The sequence below is a fragment of the Dermacentor andersoni genome, chromosome 11, assembly GCF_023375885.2.
Source record: "Dermacentor andersoni chromosome 11, qqDerAnde1_hic_scaffold, whole genome shotgun sequence".
NCBI classification, from domain to species: domain Eukaryota; kingdom Metazoa; phylum Arthropoda; class Arachnida; order Ixodida; family Ixodidae; genus Dermacentor; species Dermacentor andersoni.
Genome location: NC_092824.1, coordinates 95575692 through 95591431, shown reverse-complemented (window position 1 = coordinate 95591431; position 15740 = coordinate 95575692). Strand labels below are relative to the sequence as shown.

General features: G+C 49.1%; 1 non-coding gene across 1 annotated transcript; it reads right to left on the bottom strand.

Annotated features, from left to right (window-relative positions):
- Positions 1-1290: 1290 nt before the first annotated feature.
- Positions 1291-1365, bottom strand: TRNAS-UGA (transfer RNA serine (anticodon UGA)). Its single transcript has one exon. It is a non-coding gene; the product is annotated as a tRNA-Ser (tRNA).
- Between the last annotated feature and the right edge of the window lie 14375 nt (positions 1366-15740).

Below are 15740 nucleotides of genomic sequence, written 5' to 3'. Positions count from 1 at the left end.
AGGACACTCGGCGATATCGACCGCTCAACTTTCTCTCCCTTTCTCTTTCGTCTCTCTCTCTCTCTCTCTCTCTCTCCCTTCCGCCGCTCTTCATTTCCCGTTCCAGTCGAACTGGATGAGGCCGCCGGGGACGCCCGCGGCACAAACGCACCTCAACACAGCAGCGCCTAATCAATGACCGAGTTCCAACGCACCTGTCGTGGCCGGGGCTTGGAAACGCGTCGCCGTATATTGGCTCTTCTGCGCGTGTGCGTGTGCGTGTCCTCGCGCGGGCCTCGCCGATACAAAGCCCGGCGACGGCCTCGCGACTGTCCCAGCTCTTGTCGTCTCGCATAATATTGGCCCGCTAGACGGGAACCCGTCCCCGGTGCGTAAGAGGACGCGATGAGAGCAGCGTTTTACTTTATCAATAGGAGCAGAAAAAAAATAGTGAAGGTAGCTTTCTTTAGAACCGGCTATTCCAATGTTTCGAAAACTACTCCGAAAAATAAAAAGAAAACGATATAAAGATGGGAAGTATCAAACTATTAAAATAAACGCACTACACAGGCCGCCACGCAAGTCACGAGAATGTAAGTACAGCGTCACATCATCGGCCCCAGCAACGGAAGCGCGACATAGCGTTTTGGTGCGCTCACCACGTCACGTTTTTACGTAGCCCCTTTGAAGGCGGAGCTTTCTTTGCCTATTCTCCCGACTTTCTGGCGCTGCTGCTCCTGCTGCTGTGACCTTGCTCGCGCGCGCTGCTGGGTTTCTTGCAACACCGCCAGATGGAGCTCACCTCTGCGCATCCCTACACAACACCTTGAACCATTGGGTTCAGCGGGAGCAGAGGTAAAGCAAACATGTCTGCAATAGGCATTAATACGAGGCGATTGGAGGATTGGTGGAAGTAGGGAAACGACAAAAGACGGAGACGTACAAAAGCACAGTTCGCAATAGGGGATCAGAAAATTTGGGCGTGGTAGTTCATAGTGCTTTTTTTTCTTTTTTCGTTGTTTAACCTCGGTAGGACATTAGGCAGTATAATAGCTAGAGCTTGGTGGCGCAACCCACCGCCCCGTTCCAAAGGGGACACTCATAACATCCATCCATCCCTGCCGCCACGGCAGCGTTTCACACTTTGTGCGTAGGGCACGTGCTTGACGTAGTAGTTCTGCGGAAACCCGCAAGGTGGAGAAAACTAATGAATAAAGGGGAAAATCAGGCATCCACCCGTTCGTAGCTATTGCTACAAAGGAAAACCATACGAGTTCCTCGAAAGAAAAGCCTCACAGTTGAAGAAACATTCGTCCTGGTCCGGGACTCGAACCCGGAACCACCGCCTTTCAGGGGCAGCCGCTCTACCATCTGAGCTAACCAGGCGGCTAGCAGGTGGCAGGTCGAGTTTTTCTTCAACTATGAGGCTTTTCTTTCGAGGAACCCGTATGGGTTTCCTTTGTAGCAATTGCTACGAACGGGTGGCTGTCTGATTTTCCCTTTATTTATGGTACGTGCTGTGCTTGCCTTTCTATGCGACAAAAATACAGGTGCTGGGTGTGGAGGTCGCGTGCTGGACTGTGATAGCGTAAACATTGCAATCGTCCACAGCCTGAATAGAGCGCTTGGAGCTGGCGTCTAAACAGAGCGAAACGCGATGCAGACCGCTCATGCCACGATGCGATGTGCCATGTGAGGCATTGATAACGCTCAACCCTTTCGGAGACTACGAACAACAACGCACAACAACGCACAACAACGCCTCGAAAAAACGTCTCCCTGTACGTTCTGCGGACTACGCAGACAAACGGCACTGGTGCGCGCAGGGTAACGTTTGGAATCCACTCACCACTCTCGTGTTGGACTATATAAACACTGAAGAAATTACGCATTCGCCTCCAACATCACCGCTAATTATCGTCGATCAAAGCAAACAGCATGCACAGGTTCGCTTACACCGATTCCCCACAGTGCGTGGGATTCGCATTTTTTTTTGCATTGTAGAATTTATCTGACAGGCTTACAGGGGTCTAATAGACTTTCCTCTCCCCCTGTAAAACATTTTTTTTTTTTTCGCTGGGCTTCGTGGTTCACGTGAAAGGCAAGACCATAGTAGCGGGGTCTATAAGGACACTCACATAGACAGAACCATCAAATCAAGACATTTCCATAGAAACATCTACCTACAATATTTACATAGCAAGAAACACCGAACTAAGACATTCCTAGTGAAATACCGTTGTAGCGCTAATCCTTAGCGTTATCTATGAATGTCTTGGTTTGCGCTGTTATATCTGTCCTGTACTATCTCTCCGTAGGTTTATTACGAGGATACGCGTTAAGGACGTACTTCTTCAACGCGTTGTGGCGTCTCACACGGGCGTCGTCATTATCGTCGGTATAATCGTGTTTCTCGTTATCGTCTCTTCACGCCACGATAGATGTCGACAGACTCATTCCTGGATGCCCGACACGGGCTTTGTCCTTGCGTCGCCTTTCTGTCGTCACCTCTCCGTGGTTACCGTTGTTACGTTTCGCCTACAACGCGCGGTAATGCCGGCGCGGATGCAACGGACGCCGGGGCTTTGTTCAAAGCGGCGGACATTTTGGCCCGTCCGACGCCGCCGCGACGCCTACCCGCCAAGCGTGTCCAGGCGTGTTTCAGTGCCACGTGTCTTCGTGTGTGCGTGTGTGTGTGTGTGCCCTCGCTTGTCAAAGCGCGGCAGCCGGGGAGCGGAGTTCCCCGAATGAGGAGCCTGGAGGTCTCTCGGCTCAACAGTTCGCGCCGTCGTGTGGGCGGTTGGCGATGCGTCACTACACTCGGTTCAGCAGGTCTCTCGGCTCAACCGCTCGCGCCGTCGTGGGCTCCTGCTGCGCCGTCCCGTGACCTTCATCCCGTGACCTTCCCTCCTTCCCTTTTGGACCGCGACGCCGAGGGTATAAGAGCAGCTGCCCCCGGACGCCAGAGCAGAGGCTCCGATTTGTACTGTTGAGTTACGTGCTCTCCCGTCTCTCCACTCCGGTCGACCTGACCGGCCGCTCTTTTGCTATGTTAGAATAAACCAGTTGTTCTGTTACCAGTCTTCTCTTGCTTTGCCGGGACCTTCGGATGCTTCCAGTGCCCCAGGCCGCCAGGCCAACGCTACCCTTGGGGCTTGCGACCCATTGGCAATATCGGGCGTCAGCACCGAGACCCCCATCAACTCGTGCCAGCGGTGCGATTCCAACATCTGGTTGCCAGCGGTGAGATCGCGACAACGGAGGCCAGCAGCGAAGAGATGCGGTTGACTGTATGCTGAGCAGCTCAACGACCATCCGGGAGCAGTGCAACGAGCCCTGTGTGATGACTGGTTGCCTGCAGCGGAACGACTGCGCTGAATTCTTGGCTGCGAGGTTTGGTGAGTGCGGGACTTTCTTCTTCTGAGTTTTGCCAGGCTTTTGTTAGTGTTAGAAACAGAGCTGGTAATTGTGGTTGTCGTTGCTACCGGGTTAGTTAGCGGCAAGACAATAGTAGGCAGTAGAGAAAGCAGCATTCAGAGCAGCCATGGATTTGAAGTCGTTGCGCAAACCGAAATTGTTGGAGCTTGCGAGAGAGTTGGGTCTGGATGTCTCAGACAAACTCAGAAAACCATAACTGCTAAGGGCTATTCTTGAGTTAGAAGCTGAGGATGACGAGCTGTCGGAATGCCTTGAGACCATTGAGGAGAGGGAGGAGCAAAAAGAGAAACAGGAGCGCGAACTTAAAGAACAGAAAGAGAAAGATGAGCGCGAAGGTAAAGAACAGAAAGAGAAAGATGAGCGTGAACTTAAAGAACAAAAAGAGAAAGAAAAAGAAGAGCGCGACCGTCAACACGCGTTGGAAATGAAGCGTCTCGAGTTAGAGATGGAACGCGCTCGTAATGGAAGTCAGGCACACGGTGCAGGAGAACGAGTATTGTTCAAAATGACTGACCTGATGCGGCCGTTTAAGCTTGGAGAGGACATTGGTTTGTTCCTGGTTAACTTTGAGCGAACGTGCGAGAAGCAGGGGTTCTCTCGGGAAACGTGGCCACAGCGCTTGCTCACTTTGCTACCCGGCGAGGCGGCCGACGTAGTCGCTCGCTTGGAGAGAGAGGAGGCAGAGGATTTCGACAAAGTGAAATCGAGTCTGCTAAAAAAGTACCGGCTGTCAGCGGAGGCGTTCCGTCGGAAGTTTCGGGAAAATGAGAAAGGCAAAAGTGAGTCATATACTGAGTTTGCGTACAGGCTTATGTCAAACATGCAGGAGTGGCTCAAAGAAGAGAAAGCGTTTGGTGACCACGAGAAAGTTCTGCAGTGTTTCGGGCTAGAACAGTTTTATAGTCGGTTACCTGAGAACGTGCGGTACTGGGTCTTGGATAGGCCAGACGTTAGTACGGTGGCTAGAGCCGCTGAGTTAGCCGAGGAGTTTGTGACGCGTCGGGCTCGCGGAGCTAAGGACGGTCAAAAGGGTGAATTTGGCTCCAAGTTTGAGAGGCCAAAGTTCACGCCCATGAGAGCAAAGGGGGATACACGTAGTGCGGATGCGAGTGAAAGCAGTCCGACCGAACGTAAGGAGACGGCGGCAACCGAAGCCGAACGCAGAAAGCGGTTCGAGGCGAGGCAAGCGCGCCTGTGTTATACGTGCCAGAAGCCGGGTCACTTTTCGGCGCAGTGTCCAGAAACAAAAACACAAGTCGTGTTTTTGTCTATATGCAGCACTGACGAGAACATGAAGCTTCTCGAGCCTTACATGCGAGACCTCCTCGTGAACGGGAAAGAGTGCCGAGTGCTTCGCGATTCCGCAGCTACAATGGATGTAGTTCACCCCTCTTACGTAGAACCCGATATGTTCACGGGCGAGTGCGCATGGATCAAGCAAGCAGTGGAAGCTCATAGCGTGTGTCTGCCGGTAGCAAAAGTGCTTATTGAAGGACCTTTCGGAGCACTTGAGACGGAGGCCGCAGTGTCATCTATGCTGCCCCCCCAGTACCCATACTTATTTTCAAACAGGTCCGATCACCTCCTGCGCGAGAAGGGGCTTTTGTTTGGTGAGGCTAGCGTTCAGGCCTTAACCAGATCGAAGGTTCGGGAGCTCGCTGCAAAGGCGGTAGTTGCGGGGCCGACGTTGTTGAACGATGAGAAAGGGTCAGAGGCGCAGCAAGCTAGTATTCAGAGCACGCCCGAACGGGATAAAATTGAGCCTGTAGCGTTAAAGGCACCAGATACTGGAGAGGAAATTCCCGATGCGGGAAAGTTAGTCGAGCTTCCGGGACTAGGCTCAGTGACAAACAGGAAAGACGCCGATCAAGTCATTAGTGACTTAATAAGTAAAGCATCGCTGTCGCCTGAGCAGAAAACAGAACTACACCAGCTCTTACAAGAGTTTCAAGGTCTGTTCTCTGAGAGGCCTGGTAGGACTTCTGTCCTTACTCATGACATAGAACTTACCTCCCCAGAGCCAGTACGATCCAAGGCGTACCGGGTGTCACCCCGCCAGAGCGATATTATGGAGGCTGAGGTAAAGAAAATGCTACAGCTCGGTGTTATTGAAGCGGGTGAGAGTGATTATACCTCCCCTTTGATTTTAGTTGAGGTACCGGGCAAGGAACCTCGTCCTTGCGTCGACTACCGCAGGCTTAATTCCATCACTAAGGATCAAATTTATCCGATCCCTAACATCGAGGAGCGCCTTGAGAGAGTGAGTAGCGCTCAGTTTATTTCCACCCTAGATCTTGTCAGGGGTTATTGGCAGGTTCCACTTACAGAAGAGGCTAGTAGGTATGCGGCGTTCATTTCACCAATGGGGACATTCCGTCCTAAAGTTTTGAGTTTTGGTTTGAAGAACGCGCCATACTGCTTTTCAAGCCTCATGGATAAAGTGTTGCGGGGACAGCAAGAATTCGCTTTACCGTATCTAGACGACGTAGCGATATTCTCCGCATCCTGGCCGGAACATATGGCGCACTTGCGGGCAGTGCTAACCCGCCTGCGCGATGCGGGCTTGACAGTCAAGGCTCCCAAGTGCCAGTTAGCACAGGCCGAGGTTGTCTACCTCGGACACGTGATTGGTCGGGGTCGTCGCCGCCCCTCTGAAATAAAGGTGGCCGCTGTGCGAGACTTCCCGCGACCGCGCACGAAGACCGATATTCGGTCGTTCTTAGGTGTCGCCGGCTACTATCAGAGGTACATCCCCAGGTACTCTGATATCGCGGCTCCCTTGACGGATGCTCTAAGAAAGACAGAGCCGCAAACAGTCGTCTGGGAGGAGACGAAGGAAAGGGCTTTTAGCGCCCTAAAGAGCGCCCTAACAAGCCAGCCGGTGCTACGATCGCCCGACTACACAAAAGGGTTCGTTGTTCAGTGTGATGCTAGTGAGCGAGGCATGGGCGTTGTACTGTGCCAACGGGAAAATGGAGAAGTAGAACACCCCGTCCTGTATGCTAGTCGTAAGCTGACGAGTCGGGAGCAGGCGTATAGCGCCACCGAGAAAGAGTGTGCGTGTATCGTGTGGGCCGTTCAGAAATTGTCATGTTACCTAGCTGGCTCGAGGTTTATCATTGAAACGGATCACTGCCCTCTCCAATGGCTGCAGACCATCTCTCCCAAAAATGGCCGCCTCCTGCGCTGGAGCCTCGCTTTGCAACAATATTCCTTTGAGGTGCGTTACAAAAAGGGGAGTCTCAACGGTAACGCCGATGGCTTAAGTCGAAGCCCCTAACGTGGGAATCAGCCTCAAAATTGCTTGTTACTGATGTTTTTCTTCCTGAGGCAGGATTTTTTTTTTAACCTATTGCTTTTGTGTAGTGTTTCAAAGTGATGATGTGCTTTTTAGTGCAATTTTTCCGATTTGTGGACGCGTTCTGAGTGCTGCTAAACTACTGTAAGGAACTAGGCAGCAGTATAAAAGGGGAAAGAGCCTGGCAGGGCTTAGTGAGGGTTGTGCCGTGCTTGCTGACTGAGCGGTTGACTTTTGGCGTGGTTCTAACGCTTGCCGGAAACGAGAACAAAAATGTCAACTCTCCCGAAGTCACTTTGCAGTGTCCTGTGTGCACCTGAACGTGAGAACGAGGCCTTCTCTGTGCGCTGCGCTCAAGAAACGCCCAGGGACGCCCAACTTCGGTTATGAGCATCATCGAGCGACATCCCTCCGGACAGCGGATGCAGTCCCCTGACCATCGGGATCTCCTTCCCCCGGCGGGGCGGTCTGTTACGTTTCGCCTACAACGCGCGGTAATGCCGGCGCGGATGCAACGGACGCCGGGGCTTTGTTCAAAGCGGCGGACATTTTGGCCCGTCCGACGCCGCCGCGACGCCTACCCGCCAAGCGTGTCCAGGCGTGTTTCAGTGCCACGTGTCTTCGTGTGTGCGTGTGTGTGTGTGTGCCCTCGCTTGTCAAAGCGCGGCAGCCGGGGAGCGGAGTTCCCCGAATGAGGAGCCTGGAGGTCTCTCGGCTCAACAGTTCGCGCCGTCGTGTGGGCGGTTGGCGATGCGTCACTACACTCGGTCCAGCAGGTCTCTCGGCTCAACCGCTCGCGCCGTCGTGGGCTCCTGCTGCGCCGTCCCGTGACCTTCATCCCGTGACCTTCCCTCCTTCCCTTTTGGACCGCGACGCCGAGGGTATAAGAGCAGCTGCCCCCGGACGCCAGAGCAGAGGCTCCGATTTGTACTGTTGAGTTACGTGCTCTCCCGTCTCTCCACTCCGGTCGACCTGACCGGCCACTCTTTTGCTATGTTAGAATAAACCAGTTGTTCTGTTACCAGTCTTCTCTTGCTTTGCCGGGACCTTCGGATGCTTCCAGTGCCCCAGGCCGCCAGGCCAACGCTACCCTTGGGGCTTGCGACCCATTGGCAATATCGGGCGTCAGCACCGAGACCCCCATCAACTCGTGCCAGCGGTGCGATTCCAACACCGTTGTCGCTGTTGTGTCGTTGTCATCGTTCCAAGTGCATCATCGTTAATAGGCTGTGCTCTAGTACTCGCAGTGGGCCGTTTAATAGACGGCTAAGCGGGCAGCGAGCATCTTATGCGTAAGCCTTCGTTCCCATTCTGACAAAGCCGGCAAAAAAGCGACAGCTTCGCGAAGACGGTATCGAAGAAAAAATAAAACGATGCAGGCTACTTAGCTGGCTTCGCAAGGTGGCGGCTGAGGAGAATGCTTAGAAACTCAACGGGAAGGTCGCTAGGGCGCAGGAAAACGTAGTATGCACTTATTGTAAGCTATGTTGCATTCTTTCTTTCTTTCTTTCTTTCTTTCTTTCTCTCTCTCTCCCTTTCTTTTTTTTTTTGCTGTTGTTGAAGGTTTTTTGTTTCCGAAACGTCGTGCTCCAACTCGATATGACACTTACAAAGGTGTGCTAGCATTGTCAATCACGAGACTAGACTCTCGTCTGTAATGCCTATGCCCGCTGTGTGATGTACAGTTTTCTTAAAGTGCTAATTTGGGCTTTGTATAATTTTTTTATCTCCTTCATAGTGTTTATATATGTTTGCATAAAAGCAATCAAGAAATGAATCAATCAGTCAAGGCAATGTTTATTATAATACGCAGGATCAGCTAGGGAGCCTTGGTACTGGCGCACCTAAAGAGTATTACGTGAGACAAAATGTACAGAGAACACAAATGTTATAGATAAAACAACGCGAGATAAAGAAACAAATAGGGAAACGGAAAACGAGGCGAGCGTAAAATGGAGTTAGTCGCAGGACTTGATTATCTACATTTGTACAAAACACAGGAAATTAAATAATAAATCAATTAATAACTTATTTACCGTGCCCAGGAACAACCATGAGGTTTGACTGCAGGCGCACGGATACATTTTAAAAAAGGCAGCAGGGGAATATAATTAGAAACGAAACAATGAATAGAAAAGCAATCTTGAAAATAAGGGTCGGCATACGGCAAGGCGCAAGGCGAATATAAAAGAAAAGGGAGGAGAAGCGCAGTTGAATATTATGTGAAACCATGACACAACAACGCAAACCTTGGAAAAGAACAATCATAGCGAATTACAAAAAAAATATATCATGATCATGAAAATACGCGTTATAGAGACTCAATATTCTGTGGACACTCGAGTGTCGGTGACGACAGGCAGGAACACGGAAATGTCTACGTTCTCTGGGTATCTGAGGATATCTGGATATTTGAGGATATCTGGGTAACTGAGGAGTTCGGGGCAGGTGAGGATACCGCGAATGAGTATGGAAAGAAACAGAAGGTCAGCGCCATTACGTCGGCAGCGAAGTAAAGACAATGAATAATAATCCGACAGCGCTAGAAGAAGGCCCAGTGTCCGTGCTAGCAAAGCGGTGATGATATATGCTTAGAAACATTTTCTGGACCCAATCTGCAATGTCACTGATACAGAAATGCCATTCCAGACGACCGACGCACATTCGACTTGAGGAAGACGGATTGTTGTGCACAACTTGTGGAATGACGTAGGAGAATTTGCTTAATAGATGCCGATGGGTTGATTGGGGCACCATGATATCAATGGAGCTTCTCACTTAAAACTAGCACGTTCACGCGCTGGACTGTTGCAAACCAGCGCATGTGTATGTCCTCTGCCATGAGCGCGTGAACGTGTCAGTTTAAAATACGCTGCTTCATCAATACGATGGAGTATTGAATTCTCTCGATAGTCTGCAAACAGAGACAAGGGAGCACAACAACAACAACAACAATACGCACAACAGGGATATTATGTGACTTTAATAGCTACATCTCGTCGACGCCAGGTGGCATCAAGTCGCGGAGACGTATTCTAAATGCGCTTCATTATACACTGGCTCGAAGATGTCTTCCTTGCGCTCAAACTAGACTGTTTTCAATGTTGGCCGGGAATGGAACACGTCAACAATCGCCGTCGTGGTTGATGTCATCCTACCTACATTGCAGTGTGCATAGTCATTCAGTCTTGGCACAGTCGACCATGATCACAACCACGCCGCCATTGCCGCCACTGCTTGCAAATTGTGTTTGTGCGTCCGTACCCTCGCACTACTTTTGCTAGCAACGAAGGGGATGGCTTCCACTTGAGACCGTTTCGCATTTGCGCTCGAATGCAGAAGAGAAAAGCCTATAACGAAGTCGAAGTTACCACTTGGTGGTAAACTTCGTCTTATTTTGCCCTCGGAAATAGGACGTTGATGTATTCACTTTCAATAGCTTAAAAATAACGCGGATTTGCACTGTTTTTGAGGAGCGCTCTTATACTTGCTCGCACTGTGCCTCCGTAGCATGTCCTGCAATTCCATAGAAAGTTGTCGGCTAGTACAGCGCGCGTTGGGGATTGTTTTTCTTCGTTATTTTGGCCTGAGTAGTGCATTTGAAACTTCGGTTACAGCCAGCCGTAGAGAGGCTTTTCTTCTTTTTTCTACGTCTAAAATAAAATATAAAGAAAAAAAAAGAAACAAAGGAACAGCCGTCGTCAGCGTTAAGAACTCTCGCTGTTGATGTTAAGGGTGCGCTTTTGGAATTTTTGTAAGCTGCCCCAAAGTCCATATGAAAGCGCTTTTCTCGACATGCACTGCAATTGGAGGTCTTTGTGCGTGCGTGCGTGTGCGTGCGTGCACGCGTGTGTGTTTAGTGCAACGAATATTCTTCAAATCTTTTCAGCGTTTGCACAATCACGGCACTAATTCTGCGTTTCACGGGTGCTTGAATATGCAAATGAGAGTCCATCCCAAGCTAAAGATCCTCATTGCTGCGTGCGCATATATCAAGGAATTGCGACTTATGCCTCTCCTTCGGGGTCTACACTCAAAATTCGTCGCAACGTACTGCGTATTTCTGTAGCCGAAAGCTGCTCGCTTTTGCGCAATCATCATTTGTAATCTGAATGTAGCAATAAGAAGTTGTTCAACCTGATTCATGCTGGGCACTGTTACGTGTCGCTCAGTTTCTCGCGTCCGCCGCGACGGCAATATGTTCGAGCAAAAATTGTTTTCCTCTCATTATGTTGGTTTCACCGGATTAGCTATCTTCGCCAGCCCACCGCCGAAGCCGCGACCAATGTGGATCCCGTCAGCAGCAAACGTCAGCGCACAGTCGGCCCCAGAAGTTTTAGGGAGCTCGGGAGACGAGAAAAGCAGAATATTTCTCCAGGGGTGTTCACATTCGCAGGCTTCCCGGTTACAGCTATGAACACAACGAACATCAGTTGTCAAGAAAAATCGACTAAATCAAGTAGTCGAGATTAGCGCATTGTGGTGGCGTTTCCCTTCTGTCCTTGTTAGCTGGCGCTAAATATGCTTTCCAAGTCAGTTTGCCAACACTCCCGACAAATTACAATGCTGAAGACAAGGTACTCGTGAGACGCCCGACTTGTGCAAGGATCCCTCCAACTCGATTTCAACTCCAACTCCAGCCCTCTCGAGATCGCAGCCGCGAGACAGCACGGCCCAGCCAAACGTGCCAGCTTCTCCCAGAACAATCGGAGCAGTCACGTGATCGAGGTTCTCTCGGATCTCGGAGTCGCGCTCTCGAGTCGAAGGTGGAAGCGCCTCCGAGCACTGTGACACAGAAGCGCGGCGCTCCGAATAAACCGCCCGAATGTAAAACGCACTGCGAGAACACGATAGAGCTCTCTAGTAAGACCAGCAGGAACGTACCATTAGTGTGTGTGTGTGTGTGTTTTTCGGTTTTACTGGACAACGTCGCAAACTGCTTGCACACATCAACGATTTCTCAGAACCTCTGGTCGGTAAACTTGCGCGGCCGACTGTACACGGCCGCTACAAATCAGCGATCCCGGCGTTTCACTATCGAGCGTCAGTCGTCATTCAAGTCGAGCATCACTCGACCTTTGCCCTTTGTAGAGGGCCGTGGGGGCAAACTATTCTCGGAAACAGAAAGAAAGAAAGAAAAAAAGAAAGCTAGTTCTCACCCGAACGTTGAGCTGGAGACGGATACAGAGCAAAAAAAAAAAAAAGAAAAGCAATCCAGCCTTGGACCAGCAGAGGAAGGCGAGTGACGATGAGACTGGCGCGGCATTTCATTCGCGTTGGGTTTATTTCTTCCGAGGTGCATTTCCTAATAATAAAATGAAATTCGCGCGCGCGTGTGTGTTTTCTGGTATGCACGCGTGTCGAAGCTTCTTTTTTGCCGTTCTGTTACTCGGGAGAAGTGAATGCAGGATGTAGCTTAGAGAGAGAACAACAGAAGAAGAGAAAGAGGAGAATACGACTTAAAATGACCTCAAGATGATACGTCTGGCTAAGAAGGACGAAAATTGCTTTTCTCGGGACATAAGGAATTTCTTTTTTTCATCTTCATTTTAGTTATGTTTTTTTTTCGGAGGACAGGGTGTGCATACACCATATCTCGAAAGTTTACCACGAGGCTGGAACGAAGGAGATTAAGAAAAAAATTACTACTTCGTTTGATTTTAGTTTTCCAAGAATTTTGCGCGCTTACATTTTAGGGATGTCTTTTTTTCTCTCTCTCCCCTCATTTAGTGCCGCAGATCTCATTTCTGGAAAACCGCATGAATGAATAAGGGAACTAAGACGATAGCCCGAAACGCTGCATCGGATCTCCTTGAGAAAATGGATCATCGATTATACGTAGAAACAAAATAATGACATCCTTCTAACTTGAACGTCCTAGATTTCATTTTTTTCCTTTGCAAACACTCGACGTAGCGCTTTCCTTGTGGGACGTTTCTTTTTTAAACCCTTTAATGTTAGCGCTGAAATCTACCTTCACAGAATGCTTTTTTTTTTCATTTTTATTCCCTGAAGCTTTAAAAAGCGTCGTTAACCGTCCAAGTTTTATAGAACCCCCAAGACCAAATACATTATAGAGGGAGTAAGTTACCAGATTACAAATGATTTCTGAGTTCTGATGTAGAATGAGTGTAGTGGGAATTGAAACACGAATGCCTTAACAGATGACGCTGGCTAGTGTATCGCTACAACGTTTGTTATCTTAGATGGTTGCTGTTTCAGCGCGAAGGTATGGTTCAACTTGATTTACAAACTTCGTAGAAAGGATTCGGAAAGCATTTATCTTTTACGCTGCATTACGAAAAAAAATAATTATGGGGTTTTACGTGCCATAAGCACGATCTGATTATGACGCACGCTGTAGTGGGGGACTCCGGAATAATTTGGACCACCTGGGTTTCTTTAACATGCACCCAAATCTAAGCAAGCGGGGCGTTTTCGCATCCACCCCCCCCCCGCCCCCCCATCGGAATGCAATGAAGTTTCTTCACTCACGCACTAATGTGTCACGAGGTGTCGAAGAGCCCCGTATCTTGCCTGTATGCCATGACCTACGTGTTTATCACTCATGTCTTCATGTCGTGTCATATTTGGTCATTCATGTTAGGAATGTCCTGATAATATCCAGTTACAGAAAGGATCACATCATGGATGGATGGATGGATGGATGGATGGATGGATGGATGGATGGATGGATGGATGGATGGATGGATGGACGGATGGACGGACGGACGGACGGACGGACGGACGGACGGACGGACGGACGGACGGATGGATGGATGGATGGATGGATGGATGGATGGATGGATGGACGGGTGGATGAATGGACGGGCGGATGGATGGATGGATGGATTCAAAATGCCCATTGTAGACAACGAATGCCAATCGCATTAAAAACAGTCCGCGACCAAGAAAGACGATCGCAATGTGTGTGGGGGAAAAGCCTGTAAAGCGTGCACCGCCACATAAGCACTAATAAAAAGGAAAAGCCAACGTTCTGGTTCCCAAAAAGGAAGCTTCATTGCTGTTTATGAATCTCCAGGTCGATGACGCCTAGCCGGTGACAGGCTGCATTTGCCTTGTCCAGCGGGAACTTGGAGCAGGTTATGATGATCATTTGCTTTTATAGTGTTTTCTCAATATCAGAGTTACCTGCTTTCCTGTTTTGTTATTTCTTTTTAAACCTGATACTTTTATTAGAAGCGAGATTTAATGCGTGGTGCACTTCTTTTCCCGATCTGAATATTTATTGAAATTACGAACAATATTTGTATTCTTCCCTCTTATAGGTGCTCACTCGCATATTTAACAGGAGTTCTCCTATCTATATCGTTTTTTTTTTAGTTTTTTTTTTGTGATTTTCAGAAACCGAAATCGACTACATGCACTGATATTTGTATTGTTGCCTATGGAACTTGTTCAAATCAGCGATTGTGTCTATGAATGGGATGCGCTTGATAACAGTATGATTTATGAAACATTTAAAATACTATGACGCCAACTTTGTTCCCCGAGCTATAGCAAATGAACACGTAAAGTATCGTATATCTCAAAAAGAAAAAAAAAACCTCCCCATAATGATCAGAGCAAGTTTGGTGGGCGCGGCAGTTATTTATAATCTAATAAAAAAGTATGCATAACGAAAAAAAGGAAGAAAACGTGCCAACCTCAAACATATCTTAAATAAACGCGAAACACGTTTCTCACAAGGCCACCAGTGTCTGTAATGGTATTTATCACCATCAGCTTATTTAGGTCTTCGGCACCGCTGTCTTCCGGCGATTGGCGTCGTGAAGGGTGCGGGTGTAGTCCGGCGTTGCCGGCGTGCCTGGCAGTGCCCGGCTAAGTCGGATACGTTACGCCGGAGACGCAAGGATCGCCAAAAATTTGCACCCTGTATAGTATGGCGCGTTCATCGTGACCCGCAACACCGTGGTGATCTGCTGCTACCGCAGCGCATTCGCACAAGTTCGCGTCTTGTGAGGGCTTCTTTTTTCGTTTGGCAAAGGCGCGCAAACTTCCTTCAAACTTCGTTCAAACTTCGTTCAAACTTCAGCAAACTTCAAACTTTATTCAAACTTTATTCAAACTTCATTCAAACTTTGATTTAAGCTTAATGCAAGATTCCTTCAAACTTCATTGAAACTTCATTGAAATTTTCTTCAAACTTGGTTGAAACTTCTTTGAAACTTTATTGAAACTTCATTAAAACTTCATGCAAACTTAAACTAGCGCGCCATGCAGCCTGCAGACCAGCGGCTCCGGTGTGAGATAGGACATGCTCTATTCCCGCGCTGGCCATGCCAACGCGCGCCTAACGACGCCAATCACGCTGGTTGCGCGGTGGTGCTATAGACCATGGAAGCGTCCACTCCGCGTCGGAGTAGCGCAACGCGCGCCCGCGCTACGCGGGACCGTGTGCGCGCCCTTACGCTGCACAATTCCTAATCTTATCGCAAGGCCTGTCACTCTGCCATTCTCGACTGGGTTTTAGTTCCCTCGGCTCCCCATTATGAATTTTGCCCGTTTCCTATGAATGACACTTCATCGATGTAATTTTCTAATATAACACCTAGTTTGTATGGTTGACAACTTGGTATTGTTGTAACACCTAGTTTTGCATTCGCGTTGCCTTAAAGTCCACTCTTTAACGGTCTCATGGCCGACAGTATCGTAAATAAAAGAAACTCTGTTAATCTAATAAATGATTAAATTTTGAGCTTTATTTGGAAACACCACAACCTAATTACGGAACACGAGCTATTGAGGCACTTCGGTATAATTTGGACTGCCCGGTGTTCTTTAACGTGCTGCCAATGCGCTGTACGCGAGCGTTGTTGCATTTCGGCTCCTTTGAAATGCGTCCTCTGGGGTCTGGATCGAACCCGCGACCTCCAGCTCAGCGGCGCAGTCTTAATATATCAGGCCACCGAATATCTGTTCTACGCATTTCAACTTCTTTCAATCGCATGTCCTGCGTCTTTCTGATTCCAACACGATTATTAGACGTCCGTGTTTGTTCTGT